Raw genomic sequence first — 12,987 nt, 5'->3', positions numbered from 1 at the left:
CTAAACCACAGTTATGAAAACCAAAGTCCAAAGAGCTTATATAAATTGCTCAGGCACACCAGCCAGTTAACAACAGAGCAGAGAATAAAAATTTCTTTGACTTTTTGAGAGCACTTTTTTCTCTTTTTCTCTTATGTTTCCATAATACCTTGAATCATATTCCCCCTAAATCCCTCAATTAACTATTGCTGCATAATAAAATACTTCAATACTTAATGGTATAAAATATCAGCTATTTATTATTTTTCATAAGTCTTTAGGTCACCTGGGGGGTTCTGCTGATCTGAGCTGGGCTTGGTGAGCTTACTTACTCATCTTGGTCAGCTGCTGGTCTCCTAAGTAACTTAGTGACTATTGCTGTGATCTTTGACACATCTGGGATCTTGGCTGGGATGATTTATTGCAGCTTCTCATGGCCTCTCATTCTCCAGCAGGCTAGCCTCATGGCAAAGGCAGGGTTCCAAAAGAGAAAGAAGGACATAAGTTCTCTTGAGGCTCACACTTGGCACACCATCACTTCTATGCTATATGGTTCCAAACAAGTCACAAGGTTAGGCCCAGATTCAAAGGAGACGGAGGGAGAAATAGATTCTACCTCCTGATGAAAGGAGCTGCAAACTCACATTGCACAGGGTGTGGATACAGGGAAGGTAAAAAGTTGGGGCCATTTTGCAATCAGTCTACCACAGTTCTTGTTCTAAGAATTATCTTGCAATAATCATATGGAAGTTGACAGCGAATTGACAGAGGGAAAATAGTTCAGATAAATATAAAATTTACACTGCGTATAGAGTTCCTATTGGAGTCATATACCTATTCAAGGTCTTCTATGATCCCTTTCTTCTAGATAGACCAGTATGCATGTTTTCTTCAAATCTACCCTCCTTCTTCTGGTTTCCAGCATTGTTTTGATGGTGACTCTTCTATGTCATGGCCTTCTGTCTTTCTAAATTCCTCCCATGCTTTGAGCACCAGCTTTAGTTTCCAGTGTTGGACCTTCATTAGCTTCCCAGAGGTTCCTCCTATAACACATTCCTGTAATATATTTACTTGTCTGTCCACCGTATCCTGCCCCACTGGACTGAAATCTCCTTGAGGACAGAGTTATCGCCTAATGCAACTTTGTATCATCTAGCCCAGTAACCAGGACATAGATGCAGCTTAATAAATGTTTGTGGAATTACCAAACTAATGAACAAAGCCTTTTCCAGCAAATTGTTGTTTTTCTCCTATGATTCATTTTATAAACTAACTCTATCACTTTATATTTTTCCCTCTGTGATATATTGTGCAATATGTGTGGATACATACATATAAACATACACAAACACATATATCTTCTCTCTATATATATGTGTATAGATAGATAGATAGATACATACATACATACATGCACACATATTTTTATGTCTTTTTTTTTTTTTTTTTTTTTTTTAATTAGTTTCAGGTGCACAAGACAAAGCAAAACTTAGACATTTATCATTTATATCCCTCACACTGTGTGAACCCCCCTCCCCCCATCCACTATCCCTCTGTACGTTCCCAAAACCTCTCACCTTCCCTTATCCCCACCCCCCGCCCTCTAGCAACCCTCTGTTTTTCCTCCATGTTTCCAAAACTGTTTCTGATTAGTTCATTCACTTATTCTTTTCTTTAGATTCCGCATATAAGTGAGATCATATGGTATTTGTCTTTCTCTTTCTGACTTATTTCACTTAACATAATGTTCTCTAGGTCCATCCATGTTGTTGCAAATGGTAAGATTTCTTTCTTCTTTATGGCTGCGTAATACTCCATTGTATAAATGTACCACAGTTTCTTAATCCAGTCATCTACTGATGGGCATTTCGGTTGTTTCCAGGTCTTGGCTATTGTAACAAAAAGGGATCCTACTGATTGGGAAAAGATATTTGCCAATGATATATCTGATAAGGGGTTAATATCACAAATTTATAAAAAACTCACTCAACTCAACTCCAAAAAAACAAACAACCCAATTAAAAAATGGGCAGAGGACATGAAGAGACATTTTTCTAAAAAGGACACACAGATGGCAAACAGACATATGAAGAAATGTTCAACCTCACTAACCATTAGAGAAATGCAAATATTTTTATGTCTTATCTTTTTATTTATGTCATTGCTGTTTGATTTGACTACCTAATAATAAATAGTACTTTTTTTAAAACTCTAATTCTTAGTCTATATTCTACTTTCTTCTAAAAAGAATTTGAGGTGACATATTTTTCAAAGACATATTTTTCAATGACAAAAATAAGTCATTATGAGTAAATATTGAAAAGAATGAAAGGACCATTATTGATAGCGATGTTCTAGAAACTGATTCATTATAGTTGCTTTGGTAGTTATGGTAAGTAGGAAATAAAACTAGATATTTCATCTTCAGAGAAACTTTTCTAGGAGTATGTATGGCTTCTTATATAAGGAACATCACAGAATATATTAGATGTCATCTATATCTAAAAACATGGTTTTATAGAATAAACAGAAAAACGTTTCACGGCCATTTTTCGTACTGATCTTCATTAAACTTAAAGTATTAAACCCTACCTAAATGAAGACTTTCCTGTGGGGTCTAAGAGGGCTTGTTTCTGGTATACCAATTCAACAGAACAACAGAGTTTCAATGGTGTATGCTCACAAGGAATTGTCACATTCCTGAAAATTTTGCCCTCATGTGTCTGCAAACTTACTTGTTATTGGAAGGTTTCCAAGATCAACAGGTTCAATACTGATCTCCCTCAAATGTGCCAGAAATATAGGTTTTTTTCAATCACGGGCTAAAATGTGATCCACAATAAAGTTCAGATACAAATCACTAGGAGATAATGCTGACATTTTTATGAAAATGAATTTCATGATAGAGGGCTCACTGCAGAATACAAGAGAGTCAAGGAAGTGATTTCAAGGTATACTTAACCAGGTATGTCTTCTCACTTATCTAGATCATATTTTTTTAAAGAGTAAAGTTTGTTCTTATATTTAAATTTCTTCATATTTCCCATAATTTAATAATGTAGTCAATGAATCCAGCTTGAATGAGTAAAGGAATGAATGAGGACATCAGGAGGAAGGATTTTGCTAAAATGGGGCCATTGTTGATGGTAGAGAGCTATAGAACTAGGAAGGTGGATGTGTTGGCGCTTTTCTTTTTCCCCCATCCATTCTCAGCCTTCTCTCCTCTCTTTGTGCCTCAGGAGGCTGATCACTCTGGATTGCCTTAGCTGCTTCTCTTGTCATTTGGTAACCTTTTAGATTTGATCAGTGGGAAATTCTGCCAGAGATTGTGGTGAGAAAAGAACTCCGCATTTCTTCCCCTCTCCCTGTCAGCTTTGGTTTTTCATTTCTGGAAACAGCTGAGTCCATCAATAATTATAGCATCTATCTGGCAGCCCTTCTTCAATGGCTTCATCGGTAATGCCATCATTGCCCAATAGCCTTTCAAACTTTTCCCACTGGTACTAGTCTCTGCATGCCTCATCCTTTCTCACTGGTTCCTTTAATGCTGCCCACACCTCTGCAAATACTCTCTTCATCGATCATCTGAAAAAAGTGCTGTTTCCTGCTAGGACTCCAACTAAAACAATAGAAGCTATTATTGTATAATTAAGCAGCGATTTTCAATAAATTATTTGTAACTAAAGAGAAATAGCAATGAGGTTAGATATTATTTTAAGATTATGTAACCTGGTTGTCAATTTAGAAAACGAAGGTAGATCTCAGAATACTTACTTGGCCAACATCGAGGTGGAAGGCAGGATTTATGTATTGCATTGAAAAGTCAGTGGGAATAAATATGCAAGTCAGCACCAACCTGGGTGTGTCTGGGTGTGTGTGTGTGTGTATCTGTGTGTGAATCAGATTAGATGAAGGGGCAAAACCAATCTGGATATTTGTTTTCCCACAAAATTTGTTTGAATAAGCCTCTGTATTTTAAAATAGATGTCAGAATAAGAAACCATAGGAACTACTTTTTAAATTATGTAATTTGTGACAAAGGATTCAGTGATAAATAGTCAATGAGAATTAACTGGCAAGATGGTGGCCACAAAGGAGTTTGTTTTTTTTCACCAGCCGAAATGTGCCTGCTTTTCCTTCTCTCCCCTGGGAGCTGCCACTACCAAGACTATAAAGACCGTTATTTAGAAGAACTACAAAGTAGCTAGTTTTTTCTTTATAACTCTCCAACTTCATTTTTCGTTGAGTGATTCAATCAACAGATCAAGTTAATTGAAGGCTAAAGAAGAGAACGGTCTTAACCTGAAGCCACCAGCCTTTGACAGAGTCTGAATCCTTTCTCTGTGCTCTGCTTTCCATCCCCATTGAACATTCCTTCCTTCCCAGTGTTCTAGTTAGGATTAAGTGAGACAATGTTACATAAAAGCTCCCAACACTGTTCTTGGGCCAGAAAGGGCAACCAGTAATTTTGTTTTTCTGATTTGTTGTGAGGGACCGTGGTGTAGAACCTGAGGACACAGAGTTGAATTTGAACCCAGCCTCTGCCCTATTAACTATGAGCTCCTGAGCAAGTTATTTAACCTCTGAGAGTTTCAGTTCTTCATCTGAAAAATGGGAGATCATAGCATATCCTCGTGTGAGAGGATATATAATCCATATGTAATAAATGCCATACCCTTCTAAGCCTCAGTCTCCTCATAAGGATAATTCTGATTCCATTGGGTTGTTGACTAGGAATAAATGAGGTAATACAAGTGAGCTTCCATGTACTCTCAATGTATGTTCTTAACCCGTTCCCCAACCCTTGTGATTTTTATCTACAAGTGATAGTTTTTATGCCATACAGTGGAGGCAATAGGAGGAAAGACTCCAGTCTAGATAAATTGGGTATAGTAGGCTCACCAGATTAAGTGACATTTCATTTGGCTTTTGAAAATAAAGGAAGAAAGAATTTTTACAAGTGGACATGGGGGCAAAAGTAAAGGCACAAGTATGGGGAATGTATAAGACCATATTTCAAACAGGCCATCATCTAAGTTTCTTTTTGAGAAATATCTAGGGATGATGTCTAAAGCCATATTGTGGGTAGTGACCTTGAATGCAAGGCAAAAAAATAGGGGTTTCTTCATTAAACAGTATGGAGCCACGGAATGCTCTTAAAAAGATCAAAAGTATGACTATGTTGGATCTAGGCAGGAAGTTACACATGAAAAAGGATCTTATGGACTCTACATTTAGAATGAAATCATTCTTAGTTTATTTACTGAAATAGGGAACGTCGTGAGTGACATCCCGCTGAGTCTCATACACATAAGTGGGATTAGTGGGATGGGTGGTGAGGAAAGGAAAGATTATTTTGCCAACTATTGTGTCCTCAAAGCCAGCATGGAAAGTGACATTGGAGTGACTTATCCATATGCCACAGAAAATATTTTATAGGTGACTTTGCAGGTTATTCTTCATTTGTCTATCCTCTTCCCCCATCCAGATTAATTTTGCACCCTTCTCTGCCCTGCTCTATGCCCTAGGGGAAGTGGTATTTCTTATGGACTTTCATGTCCAGACTCCATTGTCTTCTTGCTTGTGGTTGGATTTGGGAGGCAGCAGCAGGACATAGGATGGTGGTAGAAAAGAGAGAGGTCAGGGCATTTATTCCATTGGCTCTCTCCCTAATTTTGCCACATTTCTTGCAGTAGTTGCCAAAAGGCCCATATATTCATTAGGTTCCATTAACACTACTTCATGCCTTTGCCCCTCAGGCCCAGGCCCAAGGTGGCAATAGCTTTACCCCATTGCTAGTAATCTGGATGCTGTAACCTTCCTGTGGATTCCCTTAACCCTGCCCTACACCCCTGTAAGTTATCCCTTCATTAAAATCTCAAGCAATCTGCATGGGGTTCTGTTTCCCAGCAGGATCTTGACTGATACAGTTGCTAAACCATGTCCTTGAAACACTACCCTGATTAACTAGATTTGAGAGAGTCTCCAGGGCTTTCTGTAGCCTGCCTCTGGCCTTAGTTCTAGGACATTCAGCTGTCCAAGAGGTTTTGCATTGAGTACAAATTATTCCCACTCATCCCTACTTCCTCTGGTCTTGGCTGTCTGAGTGAATGGTTCCACTACTCACCCAGTTGTTCAAACCCAAAGGAACCATTTTTGGTTATTCTGTTTTCTCAACTTCCACCCCCCATCCAATCTACCACAAAGTACTGTCACCTTTTCTCCAAAGTATATCCTGAATCTGCCCATTTCTCCTTATCTACATGGCTAACAACTTAACCCAAGCCTCCATCATCTCTAACTTTGATCATTTCAATGGCCTCTTAACTGTTCATCCTACTTCTTCCTTCCAATTCATTTTCCACCCAGCAGACAGAGTGACATATTTAACAAGTAAATCAGACTACATAACTCCTCTGCATCCTCTAAAGCTTTACGTTGTTGCTTTTAGATTAACCTCAAAGTCTCAGCATGATCTAAAACTCCCTGCATCTTCTGGACTCTCAGATAATGTCTCTTACTTCCTTGCCTTGTTTTTTTTTTTTAAAGAATTTGGAACATATCTTTATAAAGATTAATATACATTACATCAATATACATTAAAGAAAGAATGAAGGGAGGAGGAAGATCATTTGTTCATAGTATCCTGCCTCTTGCTTTCTTCACATAACAGTTACTGAGTTCACTGTTCTATGTCAGTCACCCCCCTCCTTTTTCTTTCTCCCTTTCTTTCCTTCTTTCAATTAAATTTACTTGGGTGACATTGATTAATAAAATTATATAGGTTTCAAGTGTACAGTTCTATAATACATCATCTGTATATTGCATTGTGTTTACCACCCAAAGTCAAATCTCCTTCCATCACCATTCCTTGACTTTTCCTTGCTGGGATACAACTACCCAGGCCTTCATTACATCCTTAGAACATACCACAGTTGTGTTCTCAGGGCATTTACACTTTCTGCTTTCTCTCCCAAAATGTCCACCCATGTCGCACCCAGCACAACACGGGCGGTGAGAGAATGAGAAGGGGCAGCAAAGGATTCAGAAAGAAACAGAAGTCAAGAGATTTATGCACTATGGGCCAAGGGTCTCACAGCCTCAAAGTACTGAGAGCCCCGAATTGGGCCACCTTGTGGCTTTTATTGATGTACACACAAGGAAGTAACATTGTTTTCTCCATGGTCTGTGAATTTCATACATTATCCTAGGAAACTGATTCAAACCAATCACCCTTGCCTGCAAGGGGCCAGAACCAAAAGTCCCAGGATGTCTTAGTAATTGTTGTATGTACCTCCCCAAGGGGCAAAACTTTTATGCTGAAACTTACTGATATGAATAGATGGAGAACTGATGTTATCACATCATTGAATCTCTTCCCAAGCAGGTTGTGGGAAGGAATATAGCCACAGAAGCAGAAGCTCTCCTTAGCTGGGGGAAGGTGGAGGTCTATGCCCACCTCTGTCAACCTTGTGAGTTCTCCAGATGGCCCCTATGCGACTGTGCCTGGCTTAGGTTGTTCCTCCCTTGAGGAGTCTTACCCGTCATTGACTAACCAGCCATCTTTTGGGGCCAAGCAGGGAGACATAAGATGTAAGCACAAAGGTGAAGCAAAGTCCCTGAAAGGATCAGTCTCACAGACTCTCCTTTCTTTAGGGGTAGGTACAAGGGGACAGATGGGTAGGCTGCTGCGTGGCAACACACCCACAGTCTGTACATGGTTTCATCTTGTCATTCAAATCTTCAATTAAATGTCCCCTCCCCAGGGAGTCTCTTCTTGACACTCACTATTAGCTACTGCTGCTTCTCTGTTACTACCACGTCATGTGTATATTCTCTTTACTGTCTGGAATTCTCATGGATCTTTTCTGAAATTTCTTGTTCTTTTATTAGTTTATTTCTTGCCTCTCCCAATTTCCCTGAAATACAAACTCCAAGGGAACTGAGGTCTTCATCTGTCTTATTCTCCACCGGCAGTGCCCAGAAGAGGGCCCAGACATAACAAATGATCTATCAATACTGGCTGAGTAAGTGAATGAGCAAACATCTTATAAAATAAGAAAAAAAAAAAAAAGAAAAAAGAAAAGGAAACTCAACTGGACAATCAACAGTTGGAAAGAAGCAAAAAAAATGCCATCTGATGGGAGAAAAAGTTAAAAAGTTTGCCAAAAAGCAAGTCTTGGCAAAGTATTTTAAAAACTGCAACTTGCAAGCATTACCCTGAGAATGTCAAATGGTACAAACATTTTAGAGATCAATTTAGCTGCACAAAATTGAAAATGTGCTTAACATTTGACTCAAGAATTACACTTCTAAGAATCCACATTAGCTTGCATATTTGCAAAAACAGATGTTACGGGAGTGTTTATTGAAACATTTTTGTATTAACAGAAAAAATTAAAGTAATCCAAATATCTATTAATGGAGGAGTAAATAAAATACGGCATATTCATATGATGAAATAACTATACAGCAGCCAAAAGGGACAACTGTTATGTGCATAAATGTATAAATATATAGAAATCAAATTTAAATTGTATCTCCAAAATACAATTTAAAACAAAAAGGAAAGATATACTTTGACATCATTTATGTAAATAAAGCACACATATATTCTATGCTAGTTATTTTTCAGAGTATAAAACATGGAGTGGAAAGAAACCCACCATTGACTATTGTTACCTTTGAAGAGTCAGTAAGGGAATGGGACCCAGGGGATTTCTGACCAAAAGAGACAATATTTATAATGTTTTGCTTCTGAAAATAAATATAAGCAATATTAATAATTCCTAATTCTGGATGATAACCATATGGGTGTTTCTTGCCTGTTTTAAAAGTCATATTCAATAACTTTTAATTTCTAAAATAAAATCAAATAATAAAAACAAAGTCAATTATATGGAAGTGGGAGCAGCTAGGAAAGACCATCAGAGAGAAGCAGAGGTTGAGAGAGGAGCTAAGTCAGACTACGGACTGTGCATCAATGTGGGTCGGGAGGGGATGCTATTACGGTTTCCTTTTCAGTTTTTTTTTTCTTGTTTTATAAGATGTTTGCTCATTTACTTATTCAGCAAATATATTTATGTCCCAACCCCCTTTGCTGACTGGAGCAGTGCACCCATCACCCTCCGTTGCAGTTGTCAGCTACAAACAGCTCACATGCGCCTCTCTGGAGAATTACTTCATCCTATAGTCCCTGAGCTGTGCTGCAGAAGACCTGAGGTCGGCCTCACTCAGTGGTTACACTCTTCTCAAGGCCTTAGAGAATGCCGTTGCTATCACCATGGGCATTTTTATCTCAAGTACTTTATTGTTTGCCAGTACTTAAGATAATGTCAATGAGCTTTATCTGAAAAAAACCTAACCCAGTGACTTTGTTGGGGGCAGAAGGAGGCGGAGAACTGGAGTAAAAGTAGTTCAAAATGATTAAAAATAAATTCTACACCCAAGAAGAAAAAGAGCTCTTACTCTTACTGTATGTCTCCATCTGATCTCAATTGGCCAAGTTCCTTAATACGAAACAAACACACCCATTCTACAATTAGAATGACAACCAAAAAAAGTAGCATGCCAAGACCCAGGAGATGCCCACACACTTAATGGTGTGAGTCCATTCCTGCTAAAATGGGATAGTAACTCCTGGCCACCCATGGACAGAAGACCTGAAACTGAAAGTAATCCAGGCCCTGCATGTGAGGGAAGCCAAGTACACCACAGAGTAGGGAAGGCTACATCGGCCGGAGACACACTCAGCTGCCCAGATCAGGTTGCCAAGGAAAGGCCCAGTGCACCTATACCCAGATGGAGGGAAGCTGTGTCCAAAGGCTACTCACCTCGGTGCCTGAGAAACCATAGGAGCAACCATATGCAGAAGTCCTTGCCTCTGCCCAGATTCATGATGGTTTTAACATGGTTTAAAGGACTAGACAGAACGGGATGGGATTTTCAGTTCCACCATTGACTAGCCGGTGTGGGCTGTGAGTAACTTACTTAACCTCTCTGGTCTCCCATTTCCTTACATGTAAAGTGGGGTTACTGGAAGTTTTTAATGAGCCCATGCATTACTTGGGTCCACATTAGGCACATAGGCAAGGTTAGTGCCTTTTCCCTGAGCTAATTCTAGCTTGGCTTGGCCTTGACAGCAATACCTAGTGCTCTGTCAGGTCAGGCCCTTCCTTCCTCATGTCCAAAGGCACGGGCTATAATGAATGCGTGGGTTCTCCCCCACAGAGTACCCTATCCTTTCACACTTATGAGGGTTCTACCTTTGCACAAGCTGCCAACAGCCTTCACTGCCCCACAAATGCAGCACAACTAGGAACTGAGGCCACAGTGAGGCTGTGGTCATTTTTATTTGATGCCATCCCCGAACATTTAATTTCTTAAAGCATTTTTTTAAATGTATGTGTCTCATCATTTGAGAACATGCAATTGCTTTTGTCCTCCATCTATATATAAAATAGCACCATCACTATAGCTTCTTACCAGAAGAGTTTGGAAATAATGCCTTGGAAAGAAATCCAATTCCCTTTGGTTTCTCAGCCTATTCCAGACCACTTGCATGTTTGCCTGATAAAAATACATTTGGTAGCAAACAAACTGGTAGATTTTATCTCATATAATTTCAGGATATTGTTTCATTACTGGATTAAATAGGGAATTGATGGTTTCTCTCCCAATTTCTCACCCACACCCTTACCCCAAATGTATTCTTTTTCTTCCTGTTTACTCCATTGTTGGAAATATTTAGACATTTTAACTCCCTAACAAAGATGGGTGATTGAACATACACATTTGCCTTCTTTCCCTCCAAAGCCCTATTAACAAAACAATAAAGCAATTTTAAAAAAAAAAAAAAGAGTAAGACCTACTAGTAAGTACAAAGAACAGGAGAGGTAACTACACTACAAGATGTTGGAAACTGGAAAATGGTGGATGAGATGAATCTGACTTAGCAAACCAAAGAAAGCTAAATTATAAACCTGAAATGGAGAAAGATGAAAAGCAATCCAATTAACACCCTCACTGCCCTCCAACAGGCTAAGAAATTAGCAGTGATGGTACTCCTGAAAGTGTGACTAAAGATGGGAACAAGACAGGATTGGCTGGAAGTCCCTTAAGGAGGTATGATTCTACGATTCTGTTGTCCACTCTGTGTAGCCAGGCAATTGCCTTTTTGCATCCTGGTAAAATACAAGGACATTAGTCATGGAACAGTGTGACTGAGGTCTCTGGACTAGAGGGCTCTAGGCACAGTTGGGAGTGGGGGAGATATCTCAGTGAAATCAGTAAGGTTCAGGCTTTCTCCTGGCATTTACAGAGCCCAAAGCAAGAGTGCCCATATGGGCCATGGCTCCTGACCTACTCTCCCTTCTATTCCTAACCCAGCCCCTTGTTTTACTTTTAGAGGTCTCAAACAAGCTCTTGTGGAGACCTAGCCCTCCTGTTCAAGCTCCAGCAAATGACCCCAAACTGCCGCTCCTTGTCCTTGGTTTCAGGGAAGGGGGGATTATACTGGTGTGTAGAATTAGTAACCCTAAGGAAGACAGGTTGAGAGAAGAAGAACGTTTAGATAATAAGAAGAGCTCTTAGAAATTAAAATGTGAGAACAGATTTTTAAAAAACAAACAAACTCCATGAAGTATTAGAAAATAAAGTTGAGATTATCTCCACAAATAGAAGAATATATAAAGACATAGATGGAAAATAGGAGAGAAAAATAAAAAGGGAGAGTACCAGTCCACATCAAAAAGTAAAAAAAAAAAAGTAGAAATTTCAAATGGAGATATTAGGGAAGCAAAGAGGAGGAAACCATAACTCAAGAAATTCCCCATAATACAGGGACATAAATTTCCAGATTGAAAGAACACAGCAAGGGGCGGGCCTGGTGGCTCAGGTGGTTGGAGCACCATGCTCCTAACGCGGAGGTCGCTGGTTCAATTTCCACATGTGCCAGTGAGCTGTGCCTTCTACAGCTAAGATTGTGAACAACAGCTCTCCCTGGAGTTGGGCTGCCATGAGCAGCCAGAGGTTGGCGTGAGCTGCTGTGGGCTACCGTGTGCTGCCTGGAGAGGCTGGTGGCCAGGCTCATAATACCAGCATGGGCCAGGGAGCAGTGTCCTACACAACTAGACTGAGAAACAATGGGTTGAACCGGAGTGGAGTGGGGTGGTGGAAGAAGGATGAAAAAAAAAAAGAATTCAGCAAGTGCCAAGCACAATGAATGAAAATATTCCTGTGCTAAGACAATGGAGAAATGTCAAAGGTGTGGGACAAAAAGAAGATACACTACGTGAGAAAAAAAGTTGCAATTACAAAATAAAGGTTGAGAATGGTCTTGAACTTCTCATGACGAACACTAGAAGCTATAGATAACAACACTAAAAGCAGTTGACAATGGGAAAATACCTTCAAAATGCCTTAAAAATTCCAAAGATAATTTATTTTCAACCTAGAATTCTATACTCTTGGCAACGTGTCACTTAATGTGAGGACAGAATATTTTCAGGCACACAAGATCTCTAAAGTTTTTCTTCAGGAAGTTGTACACCTGAAAATATTATAATACTGTATGCCAACTGTAATTGACGAATATAATTTTTAAAAATTAAAAATAAAATAACTAAATGAAAAACAATTTTTCTTCAGGAGGATATATACCACCAAAGCAAATAAATAAACCAAGAAGAAGAAAAAAAAGATACAGGTTTTAAGACATAGAGAACCCAACACAGGGAAGAGATAAAGAGAATCACCAGGGTGATGTTGTTTCACCAGACATAGGACAAGTCTCCTGATGAAAACATGCTAGAAGGCTTTGGGAGACATTTATTTGAGAAAATGAAATTATTCAACCATGATATAGATGAGTATTTAAAGAAGAGATATAAATACTTGGCAGAGAATTTGGGGTTGAGTTGTGAGAAAACAAATACATGGAGAATTAAGGAAATAAAACAGACAATTATTAATTATAAACAAAAAAATGTTTATAAGAAATGAAAAGTA

Source organism: Rhinolophus sinicus, linkage group LG13 (assembly GCF_036562045.2).
Source record: "Rhinolophus sinicus isolate RSC01 linkage group LG13, ASM3656204v1, whole genome shotgun sequence".
Classification (NCBI taxonomy): domain Eukaryota; kingdom Metazoa; phylum Chordata; class Mammalia; order Chiroptera; family Rhinolophidae; genus Rhinolophus; species Rhinolophus sinicus.
Note: the sequence above shows the minus strand (reverse complement) of the source record.